General features: G+C 36.8%; 1 long non-coding RNA gene across 1 annotated transcript in view; it reads right to left on the bottom strand.

The window, feature by feature from the left end:
- Positions 1–6791, bottom strand: part of LOC120506367 — a 19411-nt gene extending 12620 nt beyond the window's left edge. The window contains exon 1 of the long non-coding RNA XR_005628496.1: positions 6701–6791. This is a non-coding gene — a long non-coding RNA (uncharacterized LOC120506367). The remainder of the gene's footprint in view (positions 1–6700) is intronic.
- Between the last annotated feature and the right edge of the window lie 6249 nt (positions 6792–13040).

Genomic DNA, 13040 nt, shown 5'->3' with positions numbered 1-13040 from the left:
GTTAGCGAGCCGGCGTGCGGGCGGAGTGGGGGCCGCCCGGCCGGCCGTCGTTGATTTTTTTTCCCCCCCCCCCCCCCCCCCCCCCCCCCCCGCCGCTTTAGCTTTAAATCCTTCTCTTCATATAACACTACCCACCTATTTTTAACTCATGTCTTCCAAATTTCCACTTGGCTGCTCACCTCATCAACATATGTTAGATCTGTTCACTGGTGCTACAGACCTCCTCTGGGACCATTTATGAACCATCTTGTAGCTGGCACAGTCATTTACATGTCTTAAAGGCATTTACAAAATGTCACCACCTCAGAACACATCCTGAGAAGAAGCTGTGCCCAGATCCACTTAAAGCTCTTGATCTTAAATTTGTTCTCTCTGTAGTGGGTCATAATTTCAAAAGTAAAAATAAAGCTTGATGTTAAGTCTGGTATTGTCATTCTAATCATCCCATTCTGATCTTGAGACTTCCATTTGATCTGTAAATTTCTCTTATATTGAAAAATAGGTTTTTGTGAGATTAAGAAACTATTTAGTATTTATATTTTTCCCCTCCAAAAGAAGAGGAAAGATAAATTTCTACTTTCAATTTCTTCTACTCTTAATTTATTTGGAATACTAGATTCCCTTTTTCAGATGTCTGGTGCAAAAAGTGTATCTAATGAGTGTTCTCCTTTTAAAAAAAAAATTTGCTTAGTTTTTTTTTTTTTTTTAGAAAGGATGTTTCTGACCTTAGAGGGTCTTATTGCTGAAGTTTGAGTCTCTAGTGATAATCTTACAGCTGTTCAGTACCAATTCTGGGTTTCACATAAATGTGTAAAGTCCTTCTTGTATATAAGACAAGAAACAATGCAGAGCTACTCATCTGAGCTTTTCTAATTGTTCTTATACCATCAGCAAAGGAGTTCTTGCAGATAGGTTTATCATAATACCTTGTTGACATTTTTCATTTAACAATTGCCTCTTGAAGCTAAGCAAACCCTGGGGAAGAATAAAGCTATGGTGACTACAGTTGCAACACTAATTAGCAGACATACTAAATAGGAATGTTTTGGTAAGAACTTTTTAAAGAAGTGTATTGGATGTCAAGCAGCCAGGAAACACTTGGAAAATAAAGTTTTGTTTCGTGGAAAATTTGATACTGTGCATTAGAATATATTGAGCTGAAATGCTGGGCAGCAAATTACAGCAATGGCTTTGTGTGTGCCCCCATGCATTATTTTCCTGGTGTTGATGTTTACCTCAGCTGCCCTTTGGGCAGACTGCAGATTTTGGACAAATTTAAAAATGTACCAGTAGTCTCTGAACACTAAAATACTGCAATACAAAGCACTAGCAGCAGTCATCTGGAAGAGACTTACTGATTAGGCAGCCCAAGCTAATTATTAAAGACACAGTAGTTTTACTATTGCTGTCTCATATTTGTAAGCAAAACAAAGAAAACAGATGCACTTTGCCATGTTCTGATACTCTGAAAAATGCCAAACCATGTTTATATAAGAAATCTAAAACTCATCTGACTTCCTCTGCAGAAAAAAAAAAAAAATTAGTAAATTCAAAAGATAAATGAAAGCAACTGGTTCCACTACTATATTGTCTCAATGTACCTGGCATTATTGTCCTCAAGTATCTAGAAGTGCTAATATGCAATGTTTAAATTAATCCTGGCTCAGAGGTGAGGTCTGAAGGTAAATACAGAGATTTTATTAATCCTCCCCTAGTACTGATTTTACTCTGATAATAATAACACTTTCCTTCATCGTGCGATCTCCTTAGGGTCGGGCTGTACCTAGCCCAATTATCACCTAAAAAGGAAGCTGTAATAGAGATAATTGATTTGATTTGTCTTCATCTAGTTAATTACTTCATTCTGAACTCACTTTCCTTTAATTCTGCAATTTCCTGAATCAAGAGAATGAACTGTTATTGACAAAGGAAAAGAAAAGGAAAGGGAGGGGTAGAGAGAGAGGAGACAGAATCTTCATTTGTCTGCATTTCTCAGTATCTCAACTTCTACTTTGCATTCATATAGATTCAGTGCTAAAAAATCCTCATTAATAAATAGAAGCAACCTCCTAACTCTGTATTGCTTTTGGTCCTGTGGAACATCAAAAGACTGTGCAAACCTAAAGTAAAATGCAATCAATTATCAAGCTCTGGGGATTATTCCACCAAAGCAATTGATTTAACTTCACTACTGCCACCTCCTCTCATTGGAAACATATCAGCTATTTAACAGCACACTCATAAAACAAGGTAACAAATTACCTCAACATTTCCTAGGGAATAACCTTTTAGTCTTTCACTAGAAGAAGACAGGTCAAAAACCACTCTTCTCTTCTCTTTTTTCTTTTCTTTTCACTTCGTTCATATGATCTCCACTATACCTAGAAGAAATGTATTATAAAAGAAGGGAATCCAACTGAAGATTTCATACAGTAGAATGTGTGGCTTAGGTTTCAGGAAGTAGATAATGGGATCTTTAATGACTGCATACAACAAGGATTGGGACTTGTCACATCAGACTACATTTCTATTTAACAGCAGCACAGGAAATGGACTTCAGTGAGAAGCATGACTCAATACACAAATGCAGGGTTTCCATCAGTGCAGATATTCCGTCCCTGTGTGATTCCAGAGCGAGTACATGCAGGACTTTGAGGACTGACATTTATCTCAACAAAATAGAGAGTTCTGAGCTTGACAAGGGGCACTACCTAAAAAGGGAAAGGCGACACTGTCCAAGATAACATATCCAAAGTAACTTGCTTATTTCTATGTCTTGCTATACATTTTTTATTCTGTCAAATGGGAAAGTGATTCCTTTGATTCCCTTCTCTTGGGCTAGGACCACATCCTACTTTCAATATGTATCTAAAGAGACAGCACTCTCTGTTGATGCCCTTCAGACAATTCCCATACTAGTAATAAGCAAATTAGATTTCCCTTTTTACAAAAGTGCTGAAAAATCTAGAATTGCCATTATCACTCAGGAAGATACTGCGATGTTTTTCATTGTGTAATTGGTTATGAAAAGCTACATAACATAATACAGAAATGAAATAACTTCATTTTCACCACCAATTCCTTGTTTCTAACATTATTCAATATGTGGATCATCTGCCTTTTATTCCTATGATTAGATATAGAAACTTAGCTTTAAAACTTAACTTTTTCATAAACCATAATGCCAGGGACTAGAATCTTTGTCATGTCACAGAGTTCTGTCAGGGAAATCCAGCAAGGTGAAATCATTCAAGCAATCACAGTTACACAGAGGAGGATCAAAAAGTCATAATATACCCTGGACAATAGAGGAGCCCCAAGTGCTGAGTAGCAGCTGCCATTCTGATGGAAGTGCTCATTAAGAGATGCCAGTGTTCATGCAGTGAGCTGGAAATGCCTGACTCCAGGAACATCATAGGCCAGAAATTGCCAAGTGTCAAGAACACAAAGTGCAGATCACCAGCAGCACTTTAAAGCTCCTGTAATTCCTGAAGATCTGTTTGGAATGCTATTCCTCTTGAAATCTGTCAGCCCAAGGGTCTGCCTGACCTCCCTTGCTGCTTGTATGGAGTCAGCTCTACCAGCAGGAAGGTGTGAAACAGCATTTCCCCTGCTTGTAGCAGTCAGAATGAAAACAGGGTTATAAATATTGAAATGGATTCCCAGATGCCAGTGCCTCAGGTCAGGTGGGAGCACGACAGTGCACAAGTCTGTCTAAAAGCACACAAGGACTGTTCAGGTAATAGCACTTCTCTGAATAAGAATTTTCTCTGGCTTTGATAACAATAATCCACTGAGATTTTATTTTCTCCCCTTCTAATCAGAATTGTTCTCAAATCAGCACTGCTCTAAAGAGGACAATTTGAAATGTAATTCAATCTTTATTTTATGTATATTAACATGTATAAAGAATTGCCTTCACTAAGGCAATTTTCAAAGGTTTTTTGTGTTTTGTTTCCATTTTTTTTCTTTTTTTTTAGCCAAACCCCTAACTGATAATTAACAGTACTATTAATTAACAGTACTCTTAATTATCCTCATAGATTTTTTCATTCTAGTTTTTGAAAAATAAAAAAATGTATGTTGATGTGTACTCCAGATACGTTATGATTTAAGCAAGAAATTTAGCATCCATGAATATTTTTTGCTTTGCTGATGGTACTACATTTTCACATAGCAGCTGAATACTTCTAAGTATATAGGATACACCCAAGCACTCAAAAAAGGAAATTAAGGTGGTATGTAAGGTGGCATTTCTTTAAGTAGAAATAAAAAGTATGACAAAGTAGTGGAAACTCAGTGAAAGATATTTGGCAGCACTGGTTATGTCTGAAAATAATCCAGCTGCCGTCTTAGACAATCATGGGAGTCTGACTGACTGATCTAAGAAGCTGTCACCAAAGAGATCTGAAAGTCTGATAAAGTACAGAGAAATCAATTTTTCAAACCCAGCCAATCTTCAACTTGGATGCTTGGAGAAAAAAACTGACTGGTGTAAAGGAACTAGAAAAGTTAAATTACTCAAGATATTACTAGATTTGTATATTTTTTTCTGTCACACAGTTTGCACACATGAATATTATGTTCACTGTACTGTCATCCATTTTTTTCCCAGTAAACCAATAAAATGGACTCAGCACTTCCACTTTGGGATTATATTTTCTCATTTGCAGACATTGTATTTACAAAATAATTGCTTCCATGTTTTTCTGCTAAACATCTTCCCCCCCCAGTACCATTTTTATTTATATATATTCAAGTGTCTAAGTTCTGCTGAAGGTGCACAGACTTTTCAAAGGAAGTCCAACATTTTTTTTATGGAAAATACCTCTGAATGTACAGTCCAAAAGGCTTAAATCACTTCTGGGACTGAGACAACACTGCTGCCTCATGTTTTCTCTATGGCTCTTTCCTAATGATGGAAGCTGTGGTGCCCATGTCTGTAATTCATTTACACAGCTTTCAAAATGTCTCCTCTCCATTGTTCAGCTCCAAAGAATTCCCCACCTTCTCATATAATTTCTTTTAAATGTATGAATTCCAATTAAACATCTACTAAACAAATTTAATAATATATTGCTGCTTTAAAATTACTGAATTCCTGTTTTGGTTTCATGCTCCCTCAAGGAATGTTTTAAAGAGTGTACTTACATATAACATTTTGGAATGGCTTGGGCATGTTGGGTTTTAAAAGTGATCAGATTTCAATTACCAATAATGACCTTGCAGGACCTCAATAATTACCACAATTCTCACAGGGTGCTTATTAAACTTTTAGTGGTTTTTCCTCTTATTTAAAACTTTATTCCTTTTGCACCAAAAAAAAAAAAATCCAGATGATTTCAAGAGGACTATTTATGCCTAAAGCTACTTACTGATGATAAAAGAGTAGTACCATTTGCTCATATTTTATTTTTCCATATTTCCAGCTATTTAATATTCTGCCCTACCTTGCTATGTACTAAATGCTTTGCAGCTTTTAGATGCTTGATGTTATAATTTTTAACAGTTCTTTTATTTCTATCTAGTGACATCAGATGTAATTTTTATCCTTAATTTCATTGAAATAAGTGTTTTGCATTCTTTTTCCTTATATCATAATCATCTGTAGCATCTCACAGTAAACAGCAGGTGGTTCTAATCAATCTCCTTCCACCCATTACTTATTCCCACAAATGTTGTCTTTTAAGAGTTCTATGGGATTGGAACTACACATTGTATAAAACTGTCACGTAATTTTCATTTCTGATGATCCATTATCACAAGATACCAGATGTGCACTACTTCTTCTTAATTACCATACTTAGGGCTTATGTCATAAAACTAACTGAGATAATCTTTGATCTGGGTATTTTCTTCCAACACTGAGAGGACAAATACCACATTACCTCAAGATATGCTCACACAATATTTAGTAATTGCTCATAGAAAAAGCAAATTGATTGTTTCAGCAGCAAAAAGAAGTCTGCAAAAGCTGTTTTTCCCACACATTCCTCAACTTCCTGTAGTCCATAGGGTTACAAAAGTGCTCTGTGTTGAAGACCTACATTCTTAAACCAGCAAAATCTAATTTTTGTCAGGGAGGAAAATATATACATACAAGAAAATATATTGCTTAGTAATTAATGGTATCTTATTTTAAATATTGATTCTTCTCCCCTAGATCCTCACAGCTCTTACCAGAAATAACAACATTTTAGAACCAACATTCCAGAGACAGAATAACCTGTCAGCTGTGCAAAAACATTTTCTTAAAAAAAATTAGAATTAAAATTTTTTTTCAGCAATTTTAAATTTAATTTTTCCCCCAGTAAGTGTTTCACAAAATAATGGATATTTTAGCCAGCAAATTGTTTACAGCCTGATTTGCTAAGCTCATGCTCCCATCACACCACAGAAAGCCTCTTTTCAGAAGGTACTGTCTGTCTTGACCACCTGGAAAAGAGATGTTCAACAAGTCCCTGCTGGATTTTACAGCTCAGAGGTCATTAGGACCAAAGTCTCTCACGATGATCACTTTCTCTCCCAAGAGTTGCAGAATTTTCAGACTAGCAGTGTTAATGTTATGGACTTAAAAAAGAAAATTAGTTTGAAATAGAGTTAAGAGTTAAAAGCATATTCAGCAGTGCTATTTTTACATTGCCAAGTAAGCATAAAACTCTTCTTTAACTTCTGAGGAAAAGGAGAGAGAAGAGCTTACCTTCAATGGGAGAGGGAATGTCTGTCTCAAGAGACTGCGCTGCTTGCTCTAAAGCCATCCAGAAAACATCGTGTGCCAATCAGTTCAGTTCCACTGAGTGCTAAAAGCATGAACAGACAGGTTTATATTGCAAACTGAGCCTGAACCTGGCACTTGGGAAGCCTGGCTTCCTTTCCTTGCCAAGTTCTCTCTAACCTTAGCTGTGCACTACTTCACTAGTCCTTGGGTTTTGTCTTACTTTTCATTATTGTTTTGAATGGCACTAATACAGGAGTACTCACAGTGGAAGCTTCTAAGAAAACTTTTGAAATATTTAATTGGTAAAAATTACACATATTTTTGATTTAACATTTGACCTACTGCAAATAAAACACACCTTTGTTTTGTGCAGAAATATTATGTCAGCTATAAGTGAGTTGGCTTTAATATTGGGCCATACCTTAGGCTTTGCTTTTATGATTAAATTTTTGATGCAACTTTTCCAACAAGGTTTTTAAATTATAGTTCTGAAGTTCCCAATCAGAAGTCAGAAATGTGTTTACTTGTATGAATTCAGGCAAACAGTGAAAGATTATCCAGAAGTTTTAGAACAGCTAGTACAGAAAACAATTTTTAAATATTTTTTCTTAGAAAGAAAAAAACACCTATTTAAACAGATTATGATTATCTTCTATTCAACACTCTTAAAGCAAATTTTTCAGACAATGTAAATTGACATGGCTTCACCAAAACCAGTACACTTTGCAAGTCTACAAGCTGGAGTTCTAACCCTTCATTATTCAAGTGACTTCTTAATACAATTTTACAGCCTTGGTATTGTTCTGAACCATTATTTTCCATGTATACAGAGACTCTCAGAATTCAAAGGCTTCCAGCCATTCTAATAGCTCTAATCCATGACAGTTCTTCAAAATGGATGTCAAATTACTCAAAAGTGCAAAAAAATCATCTGCATTTTAGAATCTACACTCAAAGTTCCACCCTGATTTATATATTTCTTAACTCCAGTGCAGATAGCTGAGAGCTAACTCTGCTGCAGTTTGCACTAATATAGATGGTCTCACCAGATCATTCACTTACAGATTCTTCAACAGCTTAAGCAAGCACTGTCATGGTTTCCAGTCTTGCAACAAGAACCATTCTGCTATCATCATCTTCACACTTCACAGTTTTAAGTACATGCATCTTATGGGAAGGATTATTCAGATTCAGTTCTTCTCTGCAGAAAGAACAGATTGGTATCACTCAATAACACAGACAGTTCTATCCTGTGTATCTGAAGCCATCAATACTGTTTTCCTGGGATGAGGTTTTTATTCATCACTTCCAGCTAAGTGAAATGACTGGTTTAGCATAAAGTCTCTAAGAAGTGCCTCACAAACTCTGCAAAAAGAGACACACCTGAGACAAACCAGAAAATGGGGCAGGTTTTTCAAAAGCGGGACTGCTGCAGGTAGAGCTGCAGAGGAGTTGCAGTGCTGCTGGCCTGTAGGCAGAGACAGATTGCACTAATTTAGACAGTTCCTTGGGGCTTTCAAAATTATGCCACACGCCATTCCATGGGTGTGAGTTATGAGCTGCAACTCTTTGAAGAACAGCATTGAATTTCACTTAATGTATAGGCTCTGCAGCCTAATATATATCATGTTGACAAAGTCACTTCTTTCCCATCAGACCTCTGTTCAAATCAGTGAATTCAGAACTTATTGAGGTTAGTATCTGGGGCTAGTCCCTAATTTTGTGAATTTGGTATACATACCTAATATAATTCAGATCAAGATTTTATTCAGATTTCTATGCTTTTTTTTCCTACATTTTCCTATATTTTTATGTTTCAACCACACAGTAAAGAAAAACACTACTGATGAATTCATTATTTAGTTTACAAAATTGACACTCAATTCCAGCATATGAATATGCAGGACTAGATAGTGAACAAGCCTCAGCAGGGAAGAAAAAAATGATGAGGAAAAAGTCTACCTGACATGTTGTGCCAGCCTTTTTCTGCATATTTTAGGTTTTCGCTCTAGCTCCTATTTTTTATTACCTCATATTTATTTTTCTACTTCTTTGTACACTGATCAGACACTCAGTTTGCCTTTCATACAAAATGATACTGCAGCCACATTTTCCATCAAACTATTGTCATTGGAATAAGCAATGGTGAATTCTCTTATTGTAGCATGTTACAGTTAGTATCAGAAAACACCAAGTAATGAACCCAAGGAACAAACAAGCTACCATTAGATTAGATCTCAATTTTCTTCTGATCCACAATGTCCCTTCAGAAAACACTGGAGGTGTGTAAAGATTTCTTCAGGTGACCTTCAAGTCATTAAAAAATGAACTAATTATTTCTTCTAGCAATAAACTTTTGTTAAAGATAAAATAGGTTCTAATTTGATACAAATGTTCCATCAAAGGGAGATGCTGTGAGGCATTCTGGACAGCAGTAGTCACAGTTCTACAGACCCTTGCTAATTACAGAGCTGGCCCCAAGATTTCCCCAAATGAAAAAACAAAGGAGCTGCATCCCTTGTCCAGCTTGGCCTGCAGAGTGAGAAGTCATAAGAGAATGATGAGAGGCTCAGAGGCACTTTGCAGCTTGGCTAATCCTACAGGGGAATCAGTGAAAGACAAGCTGCACTGAGTACCACATTCCCAATCACCTCTCAAAAGACCTCCCAGGAAAAGTGTGGAAGTGAATGTTTTTGCACAGGCACCACAAATATTGTGCAGAAATTTTCACATTCTGTAGCTTACTCCAATTCCCTAAGAAATTTGGTCCTGCAACTCTCCAATTCTGCATCACTCCTGCAAAAAAACCCCCTACATTTGCATGCCTGATTTTAAACAGCCTTAGAACTTTGTGTATCCAGGGAGGCAAAAATCAAGACTTTGACTGTGCAAAGACAAGATCTTTTGCATCTTTCATCACTGCCAATCAGTCACATCCAGCAAAAAGAGGAAGTCTCAAATGCATCATTGTGTTTCAAAGAGGTTTGTTTCCTCTCCCAGTTTTTTGAGTTTCACAAGGCTTTAAAAAAGCAAAGCCATGCTTTTTGTTCCCATGCTGTTCACAGAAATTGAGAAGCCTGAAACACAACACCAGATGCTTAATATTCCAGGACATTTGGTTTGTGGGATGTATTACAGGCCAGTTGCACTATTTTTCAGCATCTTTTCTCACCTCTTTGCTTCATTTCACATGGTACTTCACTAGCCATTACATCAGCTTTTTTCTCCTTTTTTTCTTCTGCAGTTTGGGAAACTGACATAAAACTAATTCAGAACATGCTCAGCTACCAGGATTGGCTTTATTAAGGTTTATGTAGACAACTTGCAATTACTGCTATTGTTGTAAGTTGTTTCTTCTGCTTTACTTTTTACTGAAGTATTGTAATTACTTTACCATAAAATCAGCTACTCGATTAATATACCAGAGTAAGACTACACCAATTTTTACAAAATTAGTAATTGGTGGACTTGGAATATATTAGCTGGCTTCTGTGGAGTAAGTTGTTATATTTTTGCTATCAGACCATAGTCTGATAAATGTTTCTTCCCCATCCCTCCCCAAAAGATAAGTTTATGTTTTGATTATTGTGACTGGTTCTCACCAGCACAATAAGAAGCTTCCCCTCCAAAATAAAAATTCATTGAAACTAAAAGTTAACTAATACTTGCAAAAGCCCATGATTTCTAAATTCAAAATAGTAAAAATACAGTTTGGTATGCAAAATAGATTCAAGCACACGTGTTCCAGGAAGATTTTTATTCCTCCCATTTCTCCAATTTCTGTATATAACAACTAGAATCTGAAATAGGACTAGAGCAAAACCACTTTGAGTGTACTTTAATACCTCAAAGAAATTTTGTCAGACACAATTTGTTAGTCAGTGTCCTCTCCTTGGAAATCAATAATAGAGTTGGCTTTATTCAAAGCACAAAAGAGGGAAAATTGCATTTCTTGGCAAAAATATGCTTCTGAATCAGCCCTCAGCACCTCTTTTCAAGACAATGCTCCTTTGCTTCAAGTACTGTATACTGCCACTTCCAGAGCAGTGGCACTCTGCACAATCCACCTCCTGCCATAGCAGGTATTCAACTCCCACAGCCTCATTAGAAAAAGATTTCCTTTTATTCACGTTATAAAATGACTAATTTCCTTCTTCTGGATTTAGATACACTTTTTGTGACAAATGCTAATTTTTAGACTACATGCTAAGCTTAATGATTTTGATTTCTTCATTTTCATGTTAGAGTCTGCTCCTGAGTTTCTAGAACAGGGTAGCTGAACCTTACTGACTCCAACTAAACCTTATTTGGCTCTGAAAGGCAGGCAAAAGAAGCTGGACCCTTCATCCATCACTAATTAACTCTAGAAAGCTGTTAAATAGTTAGATTGTAATATTTCATTCAGACATAAATTAATCTTTGCATTTCTCATTAGAAAGCATTCTCTATTCTGTTACCCTTCAAAGACATTTGTCACTGATTTTGAAGTTTGTCATATTTCTGTAAATAATCACTCCCTTTGGCAACTATTCTATTGTTACTTCATTGGTTTGAACCTACTGACTTCTTGTTCAGCCACTTTTTCTGGCCCAGGTTAAGCAGTCTAGTTTTTTCTTATATCTGCAGAGACTTAAGCAGGTAGAATTGAAGAAAGTATGGTTCCAACACAGTGGATAACCTCTGTTTCTTCCCCTTGTTCTGAATTCCATTCCTAGACATATCCTTGTATTTCTCATCCATTCTCCCACCTCAAGGGAGGTTGTGGTTAAGCTGTAGAGAGAATTGGCAGAGAATTTCAGGAGGTGGCCTGGCACTGGTCAGGGACACCATAATGTCCACAAGCCCCCTCCAGGAAAGTTCTGTGTGCCTTTGCAAAACACAAGTCACTTCGAACCTGCATTTCTATTGCTTGGGTTAAAAGCACTACCTTCCTTTCCCTTGCAAGGTCATAGTGTTTTAAGCAGCAGTGATTTAGATCTAAAAGCTGTAATAATTTCTTCTTGCTGAGAGTCCAAAGACACACAGGCAGTTAATTTGGGTGACAAATTCAGATGGTGCAGATTTCAGGTTCTATACATCTTGTCTGCAGTCTCCCTCGTTCTGGTTCAATAGTAGTTCACATGAGATTTCAGGTTTGTTACAATTTATGTTTCACTGTATTCCTGCTATGGACCCTGCAAGCTCTGCCAACCCCAAGAATTTCTGTTAATGAGACAGACAATTCATCTGCCATCCCATCCTCCTCAGTCCTTTAGCTTCTTAACTGCAAATAAAAATGAAAATTATTCCCAAGCATTCTGCTTGACAGAGAGTGGGGGTTTTGAGCGATATGAGAACATACCAAGGCTTTTTTAGGAAACAGTAAGCCTTTCCATCTAACATTTTGCATGATTTTCTCTCTCACCTCTTAAAAGGTCAGGATTGCCAAAGAATCTATTTATTTTTCACTGAATCTTTGTGTCCTCAAAGAAAAACAACTCTACAGTTATAGTTTTAATTGCTAATATTCTTCACAACTTGATATACAGAAGAAACCAAGGACTTAATGTTCTACATACTTGAAAGGAACCACTAAATTCCTCTCAGGGCCAATGGCAGAAGATGATGGTTAGAGGCCCAGAACCCAACAATCATTATAAATTCAGCTGTCTAGTGGAATCCACACTGAGACACAAGATAGGTGCTAAACTTTTGGGGCTCTTTTCTGAGAAAGGAACAGCATTCCTAAACTAGAAGCATACCTTGTCTTGCAGTTACATATTAAATACTGGGGAAAGGGCAGGGAGTACCATAGCTAACAGTTAGGTGCCTATATCCAGGTTTCTTCAGTCAAAAATAAAACAAAACAAGAATGCCACCAAAGTGTGATCAATAGATTAAGAGCCTGACCATCAGGTGGGTCATCATGTTCAATTGTAAGAATACTTAATTCAAAACAGGCTCTTCAGCCTAGCCAGTAAGAATTTAATTTCCTAGAAAGGCAATCAAAACATCCTGGGTTTAAAAACAGGTGAAGTCGTAGGTTTCCCACCCAGTTACACCAGAACACCATTTTTGCTGCATGCAAAGCACTTAATGACTGTATGTTCCAGACCTTGATGGTTCTGGGGCTAAAAGCTTAGGTACGCTAACTTAGTTGCCTGTTGCCTACCTTGACTTCCAGCCAGCCCAAAGTTCCCATTTTTTTGAGCTGCATGTGTCATCTCAAATGGGATGCAGCCGTTTCTTTCCACCTTAGTCTTCCTATCCAGACACAGGTTATTCAGAAGTAAAGTAGATCTTTCTCATAACAAACCTACAAAATTACATACATAATTACTCA

Source organism: Passer montanus, unplaced genomic scaffold (assembly GCF_014805655.1).
Source record: "Passer montanus isolate IOZ18808 unplaced genomic scaffold, ASM1480565v1 scaffold103, whole genome shotgun sequence".
Lineage (NCBI taxonomy): Eukaryota > Metazoa > Chordata > Aves > Passeriformes > Passeridae > Passer > Passer montanus.
Note: the sequence above shows the minus strand (reverse complement) of the source record. Positions and strands in the feature narration are given on the sequence as shown.